This window comes from Nerophis ophidion, linkage group LG08 (genome assembly GCF_033978795.1).
Source record: "Nerophis ophidion isolate RoL-2023_Sa linkage group LG08, RoL_Noph_v1.0, whole genome shotgun sequence".
Lineage (NCBI taxonomy): Eukaryota > Metazoa > Chordata > Actinopteri > Syngnathiformes > Syngnathidae > Nerophis > Nerophis ophidion.
Window position 1 is genome coordinate 58695564 of NC_084618.1, and position 22678 is coordinate 58718241.

At 36.9% G+C, this 22678-nt stretch overlaps 1 protein-coding gene and 1 long non-coding RNA gene across 2 annotated transcripts in view; one reads left to right on the forward strand and one right to left on the reverse strand.

Annotated features, from left to right (window-relative positions):
• Positions 1 to 22678, reverse strand: part of fscn2b (fascin actin-bundling protein 2b, retinal) — a 32825-nt gene that overhangs the window by 8744 nt on the left and 1403 nt on the right. The window lies entirely within an intron of this gene.
• LOC133558045 (uncharacterized) lies at positions 196 to 22214 on the forward strand. The gene is made up of 3 exons (XR_009807887.1): positions 196 to 604; positions 9177 to 9378; positions 20697 to 22214. It is a non-coding gene; the product is annotated as an uncharacterized LOC133558045 (long non-coding RNA).

Consider the following 22678-nt stretch of genomic DNA (forward strand, 5'->3'; position numbering starts at 1 on the left):
ATTCCATTGCAACCTTGTGAAGAGTGGGAGCAATGGTCAAGGAAGAACCACTTAATTTTTGTAAATGCTGCAGGATATTTTGGAAACCTTCTTTAATTTACCAATGAATAATGCATGAATTGAACTTTAGATATATTCAGGAAGTAGTTATCAATGTGATTTAAATGATGATCCAATTGTCCTTTAACAGTGGGGTTGTTGTCAGGAAAGTTGCATAAATGTGGTTTAGAAGAACTCCACGGCATCAGGTTTGTTTTATGTTTTGTACCTCTCATATGTCATGTTCCTTATGAAAAGTAGACATATGTTTCCTTGTTTTCTTTTTCAGTGCTCTTAATTTGTTAGTCCAACTTCCTGTAGGCCGCGCGCCACTTGACCCTTGTCTTTGAGCGCTTGTTACGCACCTGTTCCTGATTGTCACGCAGGAGGCTCACTTGTCTGTGATTGCCTTCAGGAGGGTTCTGTCCGTTGACCAGCCTGTTTTGGACTTTGTGACTTGTACTTTAATGAGTCCGACTGCTGCACTAAAAAGCCAGTGCCAACCTTCCCTGACTTAAATAAAGCACTATAGACTGTGATTGCTGCCATGTCGCCGCATCCTGAGGTAATGCTACAGCAGTCCATACAAAAACGTGACACTCATGCATGTTAAATAGGGTGGGCAAAATATTTGAAACACTTTCATATAAGTAAACTGCAACCACAATAATAAACGCATTCTTAGCATTATTTTCTCTGCAAAAGGTAGAATTTACATTGTAACTTATGAGATGTGTGATGTATAAAATAGTTCTTTATTACATACACTAATGTAAGAAAACTAATCACATTAATGATCAAGTTTTGGGGTGTCAAAGTCGACTCACTAAGGGGCCACATTGCAGTTATGGCTGCTTCCAGAGGGCCACTTGTAACATTGGATAATGTATTAATATAAATGTATAGAGATTCACCTCATACTATATAGTTGACTATGCATGAGATATATATATAGTTATAAATACACTGTCAAACGAAATCTTTAGATTTTGCTGTAGAAAATTGGCAGCCTAATTGCCACAATTGTATCTTAAAAATTACGGTGGTTTTCACAGCCATATCACTGTAAATTTATATATTTTTTTTACTGTAAAATGTATTGCAATTTCTACAGTGTACAATTTGATGGATAACTTGCTTTGAAATCATAATTCAGACAGATATTTATTTCAATTTTGAAAAGTTTGAAATGTATGATAGTATCGTATTTATTGCATTATTATTAAATTTGAAAAGATATGCAATTGCATGCAATACTTGTATGTTATTCTGTTAAAATGGAAATAATAAATTCAGTAAGAAAAGATAAAGTACTTTATTGATGCATTCTATTTTAATGCTTTTGTGGGCCACATTAAATTATGTTTTTAAATGCTGCCCTGTTTTTGCTGCAGTTGTTAAAAATACTGTAATATTGTACATGGTAATTGGGATTTTTTAGATTTTGTATATATTACATAGAATATAATATAATATATCAGTATATATTATATACTGTATATATAATATGTAAATATTACATGTGTGTTATATTTTTTATTGCTACTATAGTACAATTGTGCCCTTGTGTGCATTATCCTTTCCATCCTTTGTAACTGAGCTACTGTGTGGAACAATTTCCCTTGTGGATCTATAAAGTTTGTCTAATATCCAATATCTAAGATCAGGACCCCGGGCATTGAATTTGACACATGTGAATTATATTATAGTTAGTGCTGTGGAATTTACAGTTTTTAATTAATGGATGGATACATAGTCACATGATTGATAAATATTTTATTTTGTATCTCACAATTATTCATTTCTATTCTGCATTAATCATGTTTCTTTTTGTACAAGTAAAGAGAGTAAGAGGCTCTAGGGAAGGGAATATATATGCACTTAACATGTTTGTTAAACACCTTTAACGTATTCATTTTACCTAAAATCTGTCTGTTTTTCAAAACAAACATCCACAATATAGTGGACCTTTTACTCCTTTTTTGTTATTTTTGTATGTTAAGGTGGAATTGCTATTGTAAAAATTTAACTCCTTCCTGCATAATACTTCGTTGGCTTGAACTTCCTAAGGAGAGGTCTAACATGCTGTTTATGGTCATCCATGTTTGCTAGTTTGCATCTGCAGCCTGTCACTACTGGATCAACTGCTCTTTTGTGCATGCGCGAGGCTGACACCACTTAGATAAACTGCCCGAAATGCGTTGCCAAAAACTTAAGGGATTTTGAGTAAATTTGCCCTGCAGATGGGTTATCATTTTAAATCCAAATGGTGATTTCAAGCGGATAAAAAAAATAGTGATTAAGTAATTATGATCTGTAACTTATCTCTTTTTCGCATCTCATGTAAAAATGCAGAGAAAACCCCTCAACTTGAGGTGTTTTCATTTAAATGCATTACATTATTTTAAAGAAACAAAGTGGCTTCATCCATCTATCCATTTTTTAACGCTTGTACACCTTAGACAAGTCTCTACCTCTTAACAGGGCCAACACAGATAGACAGACAACATTCCCACTCACATTCACACACTAGGGTCAACTTAGTGTTGCCAATCAGCCTATCCACAGGTGCATGTCTTTAGAGGTAGGGAGGGAGTCCGAGTATCCGCAGGGAACCCACACAGTCAACGGGTAGAACATGCAAGCTCTGCACAGAAAGACCCAGAGCCTTGGAATTGAACCCATGACCTTCAAGCTGTGAGGCACGAGCCCTAACCACCGTGTCACTGTGCCTAAAAATTGGCTTTATAAAGTAATTTGTTTTTAACAGATAGTCTTGTTTTACTTAGTACAATAACACATCAGGTCTATATACTGTAAAGTGCTGAAGTCATGATCCATCAAAAAAGTATGAACCATTTTCTGAGCAATAAGTATTAAATGTTGACTTGTTGCTTTTCCTCCTCTTCAGATAATAAAAAATAAATAAACAGACCCTTCAATCACTGTGCTAGCATGTTACTAATAATGGTTTGAGAGAAGATATTTACCCATTATCTATATTTGTCAAAATTAAATGTTAACCTTTGGAAAAACAAATCATGGGGGAAATATTGGCTTTGATTGGTTTTCCTGACTCTTAATCACACATGTCTCGTACATGATAGTGCAAATGTATTCATTTTTTTAAACCTTATTTAAAATAACTTATTTATTGACACACTTTGGTTTCGTTTTGTACACTGGCACACATGCAATCGTGCTACTAATACAACTCTCTCTTCCATGTAAGTGTGCTCTGATTTTAATTATAATTTACATAGTACAGTACATGTATTATATCACTACATCGATGCGCACATGTTATAATAATATAGTTAGGTGGGACAAAACACACCTGGAAGTGAGGCCATTTTTCCATAGCTTAATACGCAAAAGAAAAAAAGTTACGCTACAAACAAGACAACATTCAAATTTATACAAACCTTAAACACGATTCTGATACATCTTTAGGATTATTATGAATAGTTTACACTTTTTGTTGGAAATAATTCATCCTATCCCCACTATTTAAAGCTGCTAATCAGTTTCCTGACAGAGAGAGGCATGCAGAGACAGTAAAATTAGAGCAGTGGTTCTCAATTTTTTTTTACCAAGTACCACCTCATAAAAACTTGTATCTCCGAGTACCACCATAATGACCGACATTAAAATACAGTAGCGTAGTAGGCCGAAGTATTCATTAAAAACAAGGCAGAGGTTTATTCAACAGGTATATTTAATATTTTTGGCCACTGTAACATTACACACAGTTTGAACAGTAACACTGTTTGAATATAGAACAATAAAACACAACTCAAGTGATTCTTTTGGCATGCAACTAGATGGATTTTGCGTACCTTTGGTGGTACTCGTGTCAGAGTTTGAGAATCACTGCATTAAAGATTAAAAATGACATTAAGACGATAAAAAAAAACATAACTCTAATAAATGACTGAAATTAATGAATCTGCATAAAAGTGTTTATTGTGACACATCTACTTTTAATACAAATTGAAAATGAACATGTTTTTTTTACTTCAATGCCATATCTGAATGTGTAGGGAATGGTGATATTGTAATTGTCGAAGGGACTTGTCACATGACCAGCAGACAGATTGCCTACAAACCCTCTATTAGATGCAGTACAGAATATCTCCAATGAATTTTCTTAATCCCTTAACAACGGCCTTCTTATCTCTCATCTTTCTAGTCATCCTTCTCTAATAATCTCCTCCTCTTCACCCTTGACCCCCCACCTACAACCTCCCCCCTCCCACCTCCAGAGCCTGCCTGTCTGCCCTCTTTCACAGCTGGGTTGGGATATAATCAGCTTTCGAGTACGACCCTTCAACCCACTCAATAAAAGAATAAAGCCAAAAAAACCCAAAAAAAACAGGAAGACGGCAGGATTTATGGGTCCACACTTAGCAGGATGTACAGATAATTGCCAACGCCACTCAAGCCTAGAGCTGGCAATGATCAAATGTAGACTGCAAAAATGAAAGTGCATTTGCAATAATATGTAGAACAGTAAGTAGAGTGCTTTTTTCTGCAGCCTGAAATGTGAAATTAATTATAGATTCATTGCATGTATTCAGGATAGTTTTTGATTAATAGGAACATAAAAACTACACATATTGTGCATAATGCCCTGGATTAGTACAGTTTAAAATGTGCATGTAGTTTGTTTTAAAATCCAAACATGCAGAAGATTTGGAAGTAATTTTTTGTACGATTTTAAAGCAGGATAAACAATATGTTTTGCCAACAGTACAGGTAAAGACTGGAATAATGAGAATAATGTTCTTACGGGTTCCAGTGTGTGAATGATTTAAGACACTCATGCAAAAAGTAACTCCAAAAATGGACTTGACACCAATTTGGCAATATTACTGTGGATGAATTACAGTATAACCCCTGCAAAGAATTACGGAATCACTAGACTTGAAGGATGTTCATTTAGTTGTTTAATTTTATAGAAAATAAGCAGATAAGACATAACACAAAGTATTTGTTGATTCAACTGTCAACTTTCTGGCTTAAAAAAACACTTGGGGACGGCGTGGCGTGGTTGGGAGAGTGGCCGTGCCAGCAACCTGAGGGTTCCTGGTTCAATCCCTACCTACTACCAACCTCGTCATGTCCATTGTGTCCTTGAGCAAGACACTTCACACTTGCTCCTAATGGGTCGTGGTTAGGGCCTTGCATGAATTGATTAACGTGGACCCCGACTTAAACAAGTTGAAAAACTTATTCAGGTGTTACCATTTAGTGGTCAATTGTACGGAATTTGTACTGAACTGTGCAATCTACTAATAAAAGTTTCAATCAATCAATCAATCAAAAAAATCAGTGTGTGAATGTGTGTATGAATGGGTGAATGTGGAAATAGTAACCCATTTACTAAAATAAATCAAGGAAATAAATTGTGTTAGTAACAGTTTAATTTTTAGATAGATAGATAGATAGATAGATAGATAGATAGATAGATAGTACTTTATTGATTCCTTCAGGAGAGTTCCTTCAGGAAAATTAAAAGATCAAGCAGAGAGAAAAATCATGGAATCACTCAATTCAGAGAACATTTTCGAATCACCGTGTAAATTTACACCAGCTCATCAGTTAGCAGTTAAAAAGGAGTGTTGACACCATTGGATTGATATGGCTACAACACGAGAGATGTCAATTGAAACAAAGGAGATCATCAAATCTCTTGAAGAAGGTAAATCATCAAGCAATGTTGCAAAATATGTTGATTATTCTCTGCCAGCTGAACTGTGTCTAAAATTTGGACCAAGTACAAACAACATGGGAAGGTTGTAAAAGGCAAGCACAACAAGACCAAAGAAACCATCAAAAGCGTTAAGACAGAAAACTTTGAGCAATATGGCTTGAAAATAGAAAATGGACAGGAAAACAAATTGGCAAAAACAGGACTCGTCGTCTATGACTGGCCCGTAACAAACCGCCTAAAAGAAACGGGAATTTAAAAGAGAAAATCGAAACGAAAGTCTTCATTAACAACTAAACATAAAAAAGGTTTCAATGGGCTAAAGCAGGGGTGTCCAAAGTGCGGCCAAGGGGCCATTTGCGGCCCACAACTAATCGTTTACCGGCCCGCCACACATTCTGCAAAAATTGCAAAATTGATGGTATTGCAAAAAATAAAAAATAAAACATTTAAAAAATGAGGTGAAATCTAATGAGAGAAAGTGGCTATGTTGACACAAAGCGGCCATGCAGGCAGTTTTGTTTTTCCTTTTGTCTTTATTTTCTTTTTTTTCCATTTGTGGGTTCTTCCGAGGATGTCGTAGTCGTAATGGTTTGTACAGTCCTTTGAGACATTTGTGATTTAGGGCTATATAAATAAACATTGATTGATCTATTGATTGATTGTTCCAAAAAAAAAAGGACAAAAAATATCTGTTATAATGAATTATTACTAAAAAAATATTCACTTTAAAATGTTTTATTTGGAAAAAATATTGCTTATGTTGTGTGCTTGCCATATAAAAACATCAACGTTTTGACAAAGGAGCATAAAACAAATAAAATAATAGTTCAAACTTAAAATTGACAGTTATATCTGAAGTTAATCTTGAAATTTAAGTGTTAAAAGTAAAAAAAATAATAATAATAAAGATGCATAACTTTATGAATGGGGAACCTTTCAGAACTCAAATATATTTAGTAGGATTTTATTTAACTTTTCACTGTGATTACTCAAAAATATTAAATAATTAAAATCCATGGTGTCCTGCATTATTGACATTTGAGGGCTTTAATTGCTGAATAAAGGAACTCTCCTGAAGGAATCAATAAAGTACTATCTATCTATCTATCTATCTATCTATCTATCTATCTATCTATCTATCTATCTATCTATCTATCTATCTATCTATCTATCTATCTATCTATCTATCTATCTATCTATCCATCTATCTATCCATCCATCCATCCATCTAAATACTGCATATTTCAGTTTTACTATAAAAAACAAAGTTGTTTTTGACAGAAAAGGCATAAAAACTTATTTTTTTACTTTACATCAACCTCAAGTTGATATAGAGATTTACTGTAAGCATTAAATAAAAAATAAAAATAATTTGACTTATTTTTTCCATTTTAGTGACTGAGACACTCTATGCTCCCCAGGAGCCCTAAGGATTAAAAAACAAATCCATATATTTTGTTATGGTTTGAATATGAAAAATATCAAAATGGCCCCCGCATGCTTAAATTTTTCCGTGTGCGGTTCTCTGTGGTAAAAGTTTGGACACCCCTGGGCTAAAGGAAAGCAATTTTGGACTGTGAATGACAGGACGAAAGTCACATTTAGTGATGAATCGTGAATCTGCATTGGGCAAGGTGAGGACTCTGGAACTTTTGTTCGATGCTGTCCCAGTGACATTTATAAAGACGACTGCCTGAAGAAAACTTGCAAATGTCCACAGTCATTTATTATATGGGGCTGCATGTCAGGTAACGGCACTGGAGAAGAGGGCTGTCATTATATCTTTAATAAATGCACAATTGAAATTTTGGATACTTGTTTTTCTATCATAGAGTAAAAACATCAAAAATGTTGTTCTTATCTGTACTGTAAAGTTCAAATTTGAATTACAAAAAAAGGAAGTCAAAGTACAAGTCTTAATTCAGCAAGACAATGTCAAGCCATGTGTTACAACAACAGGGCTTCATAGTAAGAGTACAGACACTAAACTGGCCTGCCTGTAGTCCAGACCTGTCTCCCATTGAAAATGTGTGGCGCATTTATCATTATTTGCACACAAAAAAAGATGTTTCTTAGTTCGAACATTAAATATTTTGTCTTTGCAGTGTATTTAATTGAATATAAGTTGAAAATGATTTGCAAATCATTGTATTCTGTTTTTATTTACAAATTACACATGTCAACTTCCCTGGATTTGGGTTTTTTCACTTTCAGCACTTGAAATCTTCAAAACTTTAGCTCTATCTATTGATACAAAGTTTTTATCATACTTTAATAAATGTTATATGGCCTTTTTTGTAAAAAAAAAATTGCGGGATAACTTCTAAAAATAAGTTGCACAGTGCAATATTTGAGGTTGGGTAATTACAGCCTTAAATAGGTCAATAAATCATGATGAATTTGATACAGATACAGTAGACAAAACATTTTTAAAGCACCTACTTAGCCAGCATAAGCGAAAGCAGTCAAGACTTTGTTGAGTTTATTGAGTTTACGCATGTCTTTTATGTACTGTATATCTGCCTTGTTATATATAAGATAATTTTCATTGCATTTCAGTGTTTTTAATGGCAGTTTAACACATTTTTACGCTCTTCAAAGGTCTGAGAATGGTGTTCATACTTTTCTGGCGCCATTTAGTATTTAAGAGGCACACTTAAACCTAGAGAATATTTTTTTGTTTTTTAGTTGGCAAGAATGAAGTATATTTGGTTTTCATAGAAAAAGCAAAGTAATATACAAGGATGGCAGTCTGTTAAAAATAGTAGTTATAATGGGAGTCAATTGGACCATAAGAGTTCTTGAGAGAAAATGTGTGTACTTTGTATACATCCTATTCTAACAGTACTGCAATAAAAAACACAATATTATTTTATTTAAGCAAACGTGAAAAACTCCCTGGCAAAATTTTCAGACCGCTAAACCTTCAAAATGTAATGCTTTTTTGGGCCCCAGGGGTGCACAAGGGTTAAAAAATAATGTAATATATAACACTCACTGTCCAGTTTAGGTATGCAATGATGTGTGCACGTTTATAATAATCCAATGAACATAATTATACTACCTCTTCGCCTGCTTTGTTACTTCAGCAGATTATATTTGTTGATTTTTCAATGGAAAAGAGAAAGCATGGTGCCACGTGACAAAGATGTCATGGTCACTGAGCTACCCGGACACCGAAATGCACATCTTATTAACTCGTGATAAAGCAGGCATCAGGGAGTCTCACACAAGCGTAACTCATCGTTGATTTTAATAAGTGTGTTTGAAACAGACATGGCGGCCCTTTTACTGCTCAGCCGTGGCCAGAGGTACTCCTCATATGTACAGTCTTTTCCATCTTGAGTCAATGTCATGCTTTCTCTACCTATTCCACGTGTCCATTTCACACTAATTCAACCCAGAAATGATCCTCCGTCAGGGCTCAGCTGGACATCACAGTCGCTATCGCGCAAGATGGGACGGGAGGAGGAAATGGAGAAGAACAGAGAAAGAGATTGGATACGGTGAAATCTAAGGAACCAATCTGAGGATATCAATACTGCCGGGATGACCATCACAAGGCCCAGCCAAGCATGCAGAAGAAGGCCCTGTCATCACAGCCACAATCCTGGTTAAAGCATGTAAGTACAGTACCCATCATTCTTACACACATGCACACGCATGCACGCACACACTCAGGAAAGATCTTTGCATGATGTTACCGCAGACCCAGCTCCACTTTCTGGTGTTGTCCTTCCTGCAGTCTGAAAGTGGAGCAGGCCCAACTAATCCATCAGCCATGGATGGCTCTGGCATCCATTATTAATGGCTAGCTGATGCCACTATTTCCCTGCCCCCCTTTTTTATTTTCCCAATCTGGCTGCTTTTTCTCTACTTTTTTATGTCACTCCTTTAATTTTTTATTTATTTTTATTTTGAGGCCTGCATGCATTTTGTACAATTTGTGTATTAGAAGAAACTTTCCTCTCTGTCACTTTAAGGACACCATAGTAGAGAAACCGCTGGGATGCACCAGAATGGACATTAAACTTGGACGTCATCAGTAATTGCATTCAAGCTCATTGATGATGTTGCCTAGGAGAATACATCACAATACACCATAGCAATCCACATATACTAAATAACCTGATTGGCTCATTGGCACATTTATTCTCATGAGATGATATTTCTTCAGAAAAAATCCGCCATAAGAAAATTAACAACAAGATCTACTGCTTTGATTACCGCACCAGTTTAGTCCATTAGCCACAATGAGTAAGGGATCACTAAGTGAGCTCAGGTGACTGTGGGTTTTAAAGTCCTCTGAGGACCCCTCCACCCCCACCCCCTTCCAACTACACATGTCTACTCCCTTCTCCACTTTCAATTTCACCTCCAGCTCCTTTCATCGTCATGTCAAGCCCAGAGATAAATGGCAGGACGGTACACTGGGTTGCCGCACCCCCGGCTAACTCGGCAGTTAATTGTGCGGAAAAGGAAACAAATAAGTTTCAATTCTGCCTATTTACTGCATGCTGTACTTATTAATATTGTGAATGCTAGAAAACGATTTAACTGTGAACAATATATATACTTGCTACAATGTTAAGTGAACCAGTACAATCTGATAAAAAAACAACAATATGTTGTTGTTTTACTAAAAAAAAAAATTGTTCCATGAAAATCATACGTAATTCCAATTAATCTGCTCCAAACACCCAAAAATACTAACACCAAAAATATTCATATGGAATAATTGTGGCTTTACATGCAGACAATAATGATAAATACATATAAATGACAAGTGAAATGGATTAACATTTAACATCACTTTATCGAGGGGATGTTCTGTCTAAAATTCAGTAGTTTTTCACCTTTATCTGAGTGCTGCCACTCACAACTTTTTTTGACCCCATGGTGGCTTATTTTGTAGCAAAAAAGCATTGTGACTGAGTCACTAACTTGTGTGATTATTTGTCTGGGCATCTGATTCAAACAGAGTAGTTTATTATAGAGCTGAGCGATTCATTGCATTTGCAATTTACCGGATATAGTGATGTAATAAAATGATGTTACTGGTTTGAGTAGCCATGTGAGCAGCAAGCGAGTCAGTGAAGCAGGCAGGGAGGGAAGTTTGTGTTGCAATGATTTGTATCCTGAAATACACATGTTTGTAATAAAGGCGGTCTTAAAATGTGCCATAGTTATGATACAAATGTGAAACTTGTACATGACTTTCTACTGTGCTGCCACATATAGATGTATTATATATATATATATATATATATATATATATATTTATATATATTTATATACTGTGTGTATATATATATATATATATATATATATATATTAGGGGTGTGGGAAAAAATCGATTTGAATACGGATCGAACCCGTTGTGTGATTCAGAATCTATTCTCATTTTTTTTTAAATCGATATTTTAAATTAATTAATTTATTTTTATTTTTTTATCAATCCAACAAACCACTACACAGTTTGTGCTGCAATGATTTGTATCGTGAAGTACACGTTTGTAATAAAGGCGGTCTTAAAACATGCCATAGTTATGATACAAAAGTGAAACTTGTACATAACTTTCTCCTGTGCTGCCACAGATAGATTTATTATATATATATATATATATATATATATATATATATATATATATATATATATGTATATATATATATATATATATATATATATATATATATATGTATATATATACACACACATATATATATTAGGGGTGTGGGAAAAATCGATTTGAATACGAATCGAATCCGTTGTGTGCTTCAGAATCGATTCTCATTTTAAAAAAAATCTATATTTTAAATGTATTTATTTATTTTTTTTATCAATCCAACAAACCACTACACAGCAATACCATAACAATGCAATCAAATTCCAAAACCAAACCTGACCCAGCAACACTCAGAACTGCAATAAACAGAGCAATTGAGAGGAGACACAAACACGACACAGAACAAACCAAAAGTAGTGAAACAAAAATTAATTTTATCAACAACAGTATCAATATTAGTTATAATTTCAGCATAGCAGTGATTAAAAATCCCTCATTTACATTATCATTAGACATTTATAAAAAAAAAAAAAAAGAACAAGAGTGTCAAAGTGGCTTACACTTGCATCACATCTTATAAGCTTGACAACACACTGTGTCCAATACTTTCACAAAGATAAAATGAGTCATATTTTTGGTTCGTTTAACAGTTAAAACAAATTTATATTATTGCAATATGTTGATAAAACATTGTCCTTTATAATTATAAAAGCTTTTAAAAAAAAATATTCTACTCTGCTAGCATGTCAGCAGACTGGGGTAAATCCGTCTGAAATCCTATGTATTGAATGAATACAGGATCATTTTGAATCGTAAAAATATCGTTTTTGAATCGAGAATCGTGTTGAATCGAAAAAATCGATATATTTTCTAATTGCGACCCCAAGAATCGAGGGACACCCAAAAATTTGCAGCCTTAATATATATATATATATATATACAAACCCCGTTTACATTTGAGTTGGGAAATTGTGTTAGAGGTAAATAAAAACAGAATACAATGATTTGCAAATCCTTTTCAACCCATATTCAATTGAATGCACTACAAAGACAAGATATTTCACGGTGGGAGAGGGGTTAGCGCGTCTGCCTCACAATACGAAGGTCCTGCAGTCCTGGGTTCAATTCCAGGCTGAGGATCTTTCTGTGTGGAGTTTGCATGTTCTCCCCGTGAATGCGTGGGTTCCCTCCGGGTACTCCGGCTTCCTCCCACTTCCAAAGACATGCACCTGGGGATAGGTTGATTGGCAACACTAAATTGGCCCTAGTGTGTGAATGTGAGTGTGAATGTTGTCTGTCTATCTGTGTTGGCCCTGCGATGATGTGGCGACTTGACCAGGGTGTACCCCGCCTTCCGCCCGATTGTAGCTGAGATAGGCGCCAGCGCCCCCCGCGACCCTGAAAGGGAATAAGCGGTAGAAAATGGATGGATGGATGGACTTTCAAGGCTGAAACACGGGCCAAAGTAGTTGGGAAAGGGCATGTTTACCACCGTTACATCACCTTTTCTTTAAACAACACTCAATAAACGTTTGGGAACTGAGGAAACTAATTGTTGAAGCTTTGAAAGCGGAATTCTTTCCCATTTTTGTTTTATGTAGAGCTTCAGCTGTTCAACAGTCCGGGGTCTCCGCTGTCGTATTTTACCCTTCATAATGCGCCACACATTTTCGATGGGCGACAGGTCTGGACTGCAGGCGGGCCAGTAAAGTACCCGCACTCTTTTTTTACGAAGCCACGCTGTTGTAAAACGTGCTTAATGTGTCTTGGCATTGTCTTGCTGAGATAAGCAGGGGCGTCCATGAAAAAGACTGCGCTTAGATGGCATCATATGTTGTTCCAAAACCTGCATGTACCTTTCAGCTTTAATGGTGCCTTCACAGATGTGTAAATTACCCATGCCTTGGGCACTATCGCACCGCCATACCATCACAGATGCTGGCTTTTGAACTTTGCGTCCATAACAGTCTGGATGGTTCGCTTCCCCTTTGGTCCGGATGACACAATGTAGAATATTTCCAAAAACAATTTGAAATGTGGAGTCGTCAGACCACAGAACACTTTTCCACTTTGCATCAGTCCATCGTAGAGGATTTCGGGCCCAGAGAAGCCAGCGGCGTTTCTGGATGTTGTTGATAAATGGCTTTTGCTTTGCATAGCAGAGCTTTATCTTGCACTTAAAGATGTAGCGACAAACTGTATTCAGTGAGAGTGGTTTTCTGAAGTGTTCCATGTGGTGACACCTTTAGGGATTGATGTCGGTTTTTGATAAAGTTCCGTCTGAGGGATAGAAGGTCACGGTCATTCAATGTTGGTTTCCGGCCATGCCGCTTACGTGGAGTGATTTCTCCAGATTCTCTGAACCTATTGATGATATTATGGACCGTAGATGTTGAAATCCCTAAATTTCTTGCAATTGCACTTTGAGAAATGTTGTTGTTGAACTGTTTGACTATTTGCTCATGCAGTTGTGGACAAAGGGGTGTACCTCGCTCCATCCTTTCTTGTGAAAGACTGAGCATTTTTTGGGAAGCTGTTTTTATACCCAATCATGGCACCCACCTGTTCCCAATTAGCCTGCACACCTTTGGGATGTTCCAAATAAGTGTTTGATGAGCATTCCTCAGCCCTATCAGTATTTATTACCACCTTTCCCAACTTCTTTGTCACGTGTTGCTGGCATCAAATTCTAAAGTTAATGATTTGCACAAAAAAAATGTTTATCAGTTTGAACATCAAATATGTTGTCTTTGTAGCATATTCAACTGAATATGGTTTGAAAATGATTTGCAAATCATTGTATTCCGTTTATATTTACATCTGACACAATTTCCCAACTCATATTGAAATGGGGTTTGTATATATATATATATACACACAGTGAAGAAAATAAGTATTTGAGCACATTGCTATTTTGCAAGTTCTCCCACTTAAAAATCATGGAGGGGTCTGAAATTTTCACGGTAGGTGCATGTCCACGGTATGAGAGATAACCTAAAAAGAAAAATACAGAAATCTAAATATATGATTTTTTTTTAAATTTATTTGTGTGATACAGCTGAAAATAAGTATTTGAACACCAACATTAATATTTGGTAGAGTAGCCTTTGTTTGCAATTACAGAGGTCAAACGTTTCCTGTAGTTCTTCACAAGGTTTGCACAGACTGCAGGAGGGATTTTGGCCCACTCCTCCACACAGATCTTTTCTAGATCAGTCAGGTTTCCGGGCTGTCGCTGAGTAACACAGAATTTCAGATCCCTACAAAGATTTTCAATTGGATATAGGTCTGGAGACTGGCTAGGCCACTCCGGACTTTGATATGGTTCTTACGAAACCACTTCTTGGTTTTCCTGGCTGTGTGCTTTGGGTCTTTGTCATGTTGGAAGATCCAGCCACGACTCATCTTCAATGATCTGACTGAGGGAAGGAGGTTTTTGGCCAAAATCTCACAATACATGGCTGCAGTAATCCTCTCCTTAATACAGTACAGTCGTCCTGTCCCATGAGCAGAAAAACACCCCCAAAGCATGATGCTACCACCCCCATGCTTCACAGTAGGGATGGTGTTCTTGGGATGGTACGCATCATTCTTCTTCCTCAAAACACACATAGTGGAATTATGACCAAAATGGTAAATTTTGGTCTCATCTGTCCACAAAACTTTTTCCCATGACTTTTCTGGATCATCCAAATGGTCATTGGCAAACTTAAGACGGGCCTTGACATGTGCTGGTTTAAGCAGGGGAGCCTTCCGTGCCATGCATGATTTCAAACCATGATGTCTTAGTGTATAACCAACAGTGACCATGGAAACAGTTGTCCCAGCTCTTTTCCGGTCATTGACCAAGTCCTGGGCTGATTCCTCACCTTTCTTAGCATCATTGAGACCCCACGAGGTGATATCTTGCAAGGGGCTCCACTCCGATTGAGATTGACCGTCATGTTTAGCTTCTTCCATTTTCTAATAATTGTTCCAACAGTGGACCTTTTTTCACCAAGCTGCTTGGCAATTTTTCCAGAGCCCTTTCCATCCTTGTGGAGTTGTACAATTTTGTCTCTTGTGTCTTTGGACAGCTCTTTGCTCTTAGCCGTGCTGAATGTTTGGGTCTTACTGATTTTATGGGGTGGACAGGTGTCTTTATGCAGCTAACGACCTCACACAGGTGCATCTGATTCAGGATAATACAGTGGAGTGGAGGAGGACTTTTAAAGACTGACTAACAGGTCTTTGAGGGTCAGAATTCTAGCTGATAGACAGGTGTTTAAATACTTATTTTCAACTGTATCACACAAATAAATTGTTAAAAAATTATAGATCGTGATTTCTGGATTTTTACTTTTAGGTTATCTCTCATACAGTGGACATGCACCTACCGTGAAAATTTCAGACCCCTCCATGATTTCTAAGTGAGAGAACTTGTTCAAATACTTATTTTCTTGTGTATATATATATATATATATATATATATATATATATATATATATATATTAGGGCTGTGAATCTTTGGGTGTCCCACGATTCGATTCAATATCGATTCTTGGGGTCACGATTAGATAATATATCGATTTATTCGATTCGATTCTCGATTCAAAAACGACATTTTTCTGATTTAAAACGATTCTGTATTCATTCAATACATAGGATTTCAGCAGGATCTACCCCAGTCTGCTGACATGCTAGCAGAGTAGTAGATTTAAAAAAAAAAAGCTTTTATTATTTTATCAACTGATTGCAATAATGTAAATTTGTTTTAACTATTAAACGAACCAAAAATATGACCTATTTTATCTTTGTGAAAACATTGAACACAGTGTGTTGTCAAGCTTATGAGATGCGATGCAAGTGTAAGCCACTGTGACACTATTGTTCTTTTTTATTATTTTTATAAATGTCTAATGATAATGTCAGTGAGGGATTTTTAATCAGTGCTATGCTGAAATTATAATTCATATTGATACTGTTGTTGATAATATTAATTTTTGTTTCATTACTTTTGGTTTGGTCTGTGTCGTGTTTGTGTCTCTTCTCAATTGCTCTGTTTATTGCAGTTCTGAGTGTTGCTGTGTCAGGTTTGGTTTTGGAATTGGATTGCATTGTTATGGTATTGCTGTGTAGTGGTTTGTTGGATTGATTAAAAAAATCACAAAAAAAAATCGATATTTTAAAAATGAAAATCGATTTTTCCCCACACCCCTAATATATATATATTTATATATATATACATAGGGGTGTGGGGGAAAATCGATTCAAATACGTTGTGGGATTCAGAACCGATTCTCATTTTTAAAAAATCATTTTTATTTATTTATTTTTTTAATCAATCCAACAAACACTACTCAGCAATACCATAACAATCTAATCCAATTCCAAAACCAAACCTGACACAGCAACACTCAGAACTACAATAAACAGAGCAATTGAGGAGACACAAACACGACACTGAACAAACCACAAGTAGTGAAACAAAAATGAATATTATCAACAACAGTATCAATATTAGTTATAATTTCAGCATAGCAGTGATTAAAAATTCCTCATTGACATTATCATTAGACACTTATAAAAATAAAAAAAAGAACAATAGTGTCACGGTGGCTTACACTTGCATCACATCTAATAAGCGTGACAACACACTGTGTCCAATATTTTCGCAAAGATAAAATAAGTCACATTTTTGGTTCGTTTAATAGTTAAAACAATTTTACATTATTGCAATCAGTTGATAAAACTTTGTCCTTTACATTTATAAAAGCTTTTTTTTTTAAAATCTACTACTCTGCTTGCATGTCATTAGACGGGGGTAGATCCTGCTGAAATCCTATGTATTGAATGAATACAGAATCGTTTTGAATCGAGAATCGAATCGAATCGAAAAAATCGATATATTATCGACTAGTGACCCCAAGAATCGATATTGAATCGAATTGTGGGACACCCAAGGATCCACAGCCCTAATATATATATATGTATGTATATATATATATATATATATATATATATATATATATATATATATATATATATATATATATATATATATATATATATATATATATATATATATATATGTATAATATACCAAAATGGATACATGGATGATACAGCAGAGGATTGGGAGAATGTCATGTGGTCAGATGAAATCAAAATATAACTTTTTGGTATAAACTCAACTTGTCGTGTTTGGAGGAAGAAGAATACTGCGTTGCATCCCAAGAACACCATAACTACTGTGAAGCATGGGGGTGGAAACATCATGCTTTGGGGCTGTTTTTCTGTTAAGGGGACAGGACGATTGATCCGTGTTAAGGAAAGAATAAATGGGGCTGTGTATCGTGAGTTTTTGAGCCAAAACCTCCTTCCATCAGTGAGAGCTTTGAATGGTTGACCAAATATTTATTTTCCATCATAATTTACAAATAAATTCTTCAAAATTCCTACGATGTGAATTCCTGAATTTTTTTTTTTGTGTTTCTCACAGTTGAAGTGTAACTATAGTGAAACTTACAGACCTCTCTCATCATTTTAAGTGGGAGAACTTGCACAATTGGTGGCTGACTAAATACTTTATTGCCCCACTGTATATATATATATATATATATATATGTGTTTTCTTTTATCATCTTATCATCTCTCCTTGTTCCAAAATGCTGGTGCTGTGTGTGAATGCTTAACGGTGAGCTTTGATGGTGTTTTGACATCTGTCTTGAGTGAAATGTTTGAAGCTAGGTTTGCTGCTATCCAGGTTTGAACGAACCTATTCATATAATTTTGAGGGATGGTGTACTTTAGGTATAGTCTTAGACCAGGGGTCTCAAACTCAATTTACCTGGGGGCCACTGGATACAGAAACTGGGTGAGGCTGGGCCGCAAGAAAAGAGTTCTTAAAAAATCTAACATGCACTTTTCAATGAATTCACCTTCTATTGATGGCTTTCCCGCCCTAGTAACATACTTGCCAACCCTCACAATTTTCCCGGGAGACTCCTGAATTTCATTGCACCTCCCGACAATCTACCGTTGCAACCATTTTCCCCAATTCGTCCCAATTTTCACCCGGCCGACATTCTTAAGGTCTGCCGTGACTGCACTGCCTTTAAAGTCCTCTACAACAGTGGTTCTCAGTGATGTACCCTCTGTGAACATTTTTTTCATTCAAGTACCCCCTAATCCGAGCAAAGCATTTTGGTTGGAAAAAAAGAGATAAAGAAATAAAATACAGCACTATGTCATCAGTTTCTAATTTATTAAGTTGTATAACAGTGCAAAATATTCCTCATTTGTAGTTGTCTTTCTTGAATTATTTGGAAAAAAAGATATAAAAATAACTAAAAACTTGTTGAAAAATAAACAAGTGGTTCAATTATAAATTAAGATTTCTACACATAGAAGTAATCATCAACTTAAAGTGCCCTCTTTGTTGATTGTAATAGAGATCCATCTGGATTCATAAACTTCATTCTAAAGATTTCTTCACAAAAAAATACATCTTTAACATCATTATTTATGGAACATGTCCATAAAAAGTCTAGCTGTCAACACTGAATGTTGGATTGTTGTATTATTTTTTCACAGTTTATGAACTTACATTCATATTTCATTGGAGTATCATTCAATAATATATTTATAAAGGATTTATGAATTGCTGCTATTTTGTATAATAATTTTATAATGAATCTCACTTTCCCCTCCGCATACCTTCAAATACCTCCAGGGGTTCGCGCATCCCCTAGAAGAGGACTACTGCTCTACTACATGTCATCGTGCACGCTTCTACATCACACAACCAATGTGCCGGTTCTGTAACATGTTGTATGAGACTTGTGTAGAACTACGTCAGGGGCTGCAAGACGTACTTACTCAACAGCCATACGGGTCACACTGAGGCCGTATAAACAACTTTAACACTGTTACAAATATGCGGCACACTGTGAAACGACACCAAACAAGAATGACAAACCCTTTTTGGGAGAATTTCCGCATCCTAACACAACTTAAACACAAGAGAACAAATACCTAGAACACCTTGCAGCCCTGACTCTCCCTGGCTACAATATACAACACCTCAACCGACGCAAGTAGAGAGGGTGGGGGGTGGAGGGTTAATGGTAGCGGTAGTGTGTATACTGTAGCCCGGAAGAGTCAGGGCTGCATGGGATTCTGGGTATTTGTTATGTTGTGTTTATGTTGTGTTACGATGCGGATGTTCTCCCGAAATGTGTTTGTCATTCTTGTTTGGTGTGGGTTCACAGTCTGGCACATATTTGTAACAGTGTTAAAGTTTTTCTAACGACCACCCTCAGTGTGACCTGTGTAGCTGTTGATCAAATATATCTTGCAATAACACACGTGTGTCTTGCATGGCCAGATGCAACATTAAACTGGGCTTGCACGCTGCCAGTTCAGGATGCAGGGGGCGCTAAAGTGCCATTATGGCACTCCCTGAATATTGTTGATACGGTATAAATCGACAGGGGCTTCGAGAGAATTGGTGCCCTGAAATGTAGGGGTCTCCCGGGAAAATTGGGGACTTGGGCAAGTATGACACTGTTAAGCGGCGTTCATTTCAAAGTCGCGGGCCACACCATTTGATATGACATTAAATTCTCATATCAAAGTGTGGGCCGCATAATAACGTCTCGCGAGCCGCAATTGGCCCGCGGGCTGCATGTTTGAGTCCCTTGTTTTAGACCTTCTTAATTGGATTCGATCAATCTTATTATGGAACTTTCACAGCTATATCAATTTTACATTAAAGTTTAGGACATATACTGTAAATGGCAAAAAAATGTTTTTTTTTACAAAAGCTCAGGCCTTCCTGTTCCAGGGGCTTCGGCACAACATTTTCACTAACCCTTACACTTCAATGCTGCTGCTGATGAGTAAAGACAATATTACGGGATGTTTGATACACATGGGTTTCACACTGATAGCTGAGTAGTACAACCATTATTTTAAAGTGCAACTGCCATCTTGGAGGTACCTGTAATACCACATTAGGAGGTTGCCTACAGCCACAGCTGGCCCTAGACACCGGTGTTTGTGTGCTTTAGCGACTATATAGAACCCGAAGGGTAATTTAATTGAATTCGATAATTTACTGTATGTCAAATCCCATTGTTTCCTATGGGAATATACTTGAGAGCCTTATATTTTTTGAGGTGCTGCGTGCTGGCATAAATTTCTATCCAATAACATACACTATTGAATTATTTTCCTACAATTGTCTACCAACTTGCTTGATTTTCTGCAGCGTAGCAATGGAGGCAGCGGTCAGTAGGTTAGGTTAGATTAGGTGACTCAAGAGGGGAAGAAGCTTTTTTGGCGAGGGGAAGCTTATGTTTCTAAAAGCACACTCTCTCTTTACCTTCCAGGAACAGGGGAATGACTCTATCAATAATTCAGCACACTTCACCTCCCCGCTCACCACAGCGGGATGCTATGTTAGTGTGTGTGTGGGGGCGACGATTGTGATGCTGAAAGAAAAAACAAGCAGAAGAAAGCCAAGAGGAAAATGTAGCATAGCTGTGATGCAAGTATGGAAATGCACAATTAATGTGCAGAGAGCTGCTTCATGCTCTCTGGGGGATTTCAGTCCTTCCCTTCAACCAATCAATTTAATACGCTCCCAGTCATTTGGTTCCTACGTGCAGCTCCCACTGCTAACCAGGAACAATGAGCAGAGCCAGATTGTGTTTCAGCAAGCCTGGACGGTGTAACACGACCCTGCAGACAAGAATCTGTAGCCACTGGCTATGCATGCTGACAATATGCTAATCCATCACCAATCAGACAAGCACACGCCTTTCAACCATCAGCGACGGAACACTTAGAAACCACTTGTAGCGCACTTTTCGGTCATTGTAAAACGAACCTCACAATTGCAAACTTCTGTATTGTTTTTTTTCTTCTTTTTGCTCGGATCAAAGAATTGTGGGGCTTTTTTTTGGACAAGGGTGAACTTTGAAGCCCATGTGGAGCAGCTGTAATCCATCAGCATTTCTCTGCTGTGCCATGTCCGCGTGCTGATCAAATAACCCACTTCTACTGCCCAGCGTCCAAAGACCATAGCATAAATACATAATGCAATATCAACACAATTCTGCTGCACGCAATATATGTTACAAGCAGCTGTTTCGGTAAGCCCGACAGGGGGAAAGCAAAGAGTGTTAACAGCATTAGCCAGCAAAGCAAGGACAGCGAGAGAAAACGACATTTATGATTGATTATGTGGTAAAAGGCTAAGAAAACAAAGTTGGCCTTTGATAGTACTCTTTACAGTTCTGTAAAACTAGCTGACTTTCATTAATACAGAGATTTCAATTAAGGGAAATGTGAAATAATACCTCACTTTTTGTATACAAACATACAAACACATGACGAAAAAAACGGATACATTAAAATTTAACATCACTCATACCTTTTAGTAAAGATGTTTGTTAGTGATGACGGCATTAGCCAGACGCATGCTAGTTTTGTACTTTTGTATTTTGTGGTTCTACTCAATTTGAAAAAAACAGTCTTAGTCACAAAGACGTGGGATTCTTTGTTTGGGCAATTAAATCCACGGAATTATACATTCTGCAATGTTTGGTCGTACGATAACCAAAACAGGTATAGAAAATCGGGGCAAACCCTCAGTAAAGATCTGTGTCGAAAACCGTATTCTACAAAAAGTGGTTCATACAGAAAGTCAGGTACTTCTGTGTTAAGTCCTCTGATGGGCCAAAACAATGGACCCGGGGTCTCTCTGTGGGGAGTTTTCGTGTTCTCCCCGTGACTGCGTGGACTCCCTCTGGGTACTCCGGCTTCCTCCTATCTCCATAGACATGCACCTGGAGATAGGTTTATTGGCAACACTAAATTGGCCCTAGTGTATGAATGTGAGTCTATCTGTGTTGGCCCTGCGATGAGGTGGCGACTTGTCCAGGGTGTACAATGCCTTCCGCCAGAATGCAGCTGAGATAGGCTCCGGCACCCCCCGCCACCCCGAAAGGGACACACGGTAGAAATGGATGGATGGATGTTTTTAGAATTACATGCTGGGTCACATTACAGTAGAATCTTCTTGAACAGGGCTTGTACATAGAAACATTTGTATATTAATGCAACTTACTCCATAAGAAACAAACAACAAAGGAACACAAAGTAGTAGCCTTGTAGCTAAGAGCAGCACTGTGTTCTTTTTATGGAATGAGAAGAAGAGGTCGATCAGCCCGCCCAGAATTACTGTGCTAACGGGCACAAAATGGCTGCAGTGCGGAACACACAACCAACCGGTGGATGATACGTTTGAATTAAAATATGTCTGTGGTTTGTAAATCTAAAATTTATACAATGAGGGGTTCGTAAATCA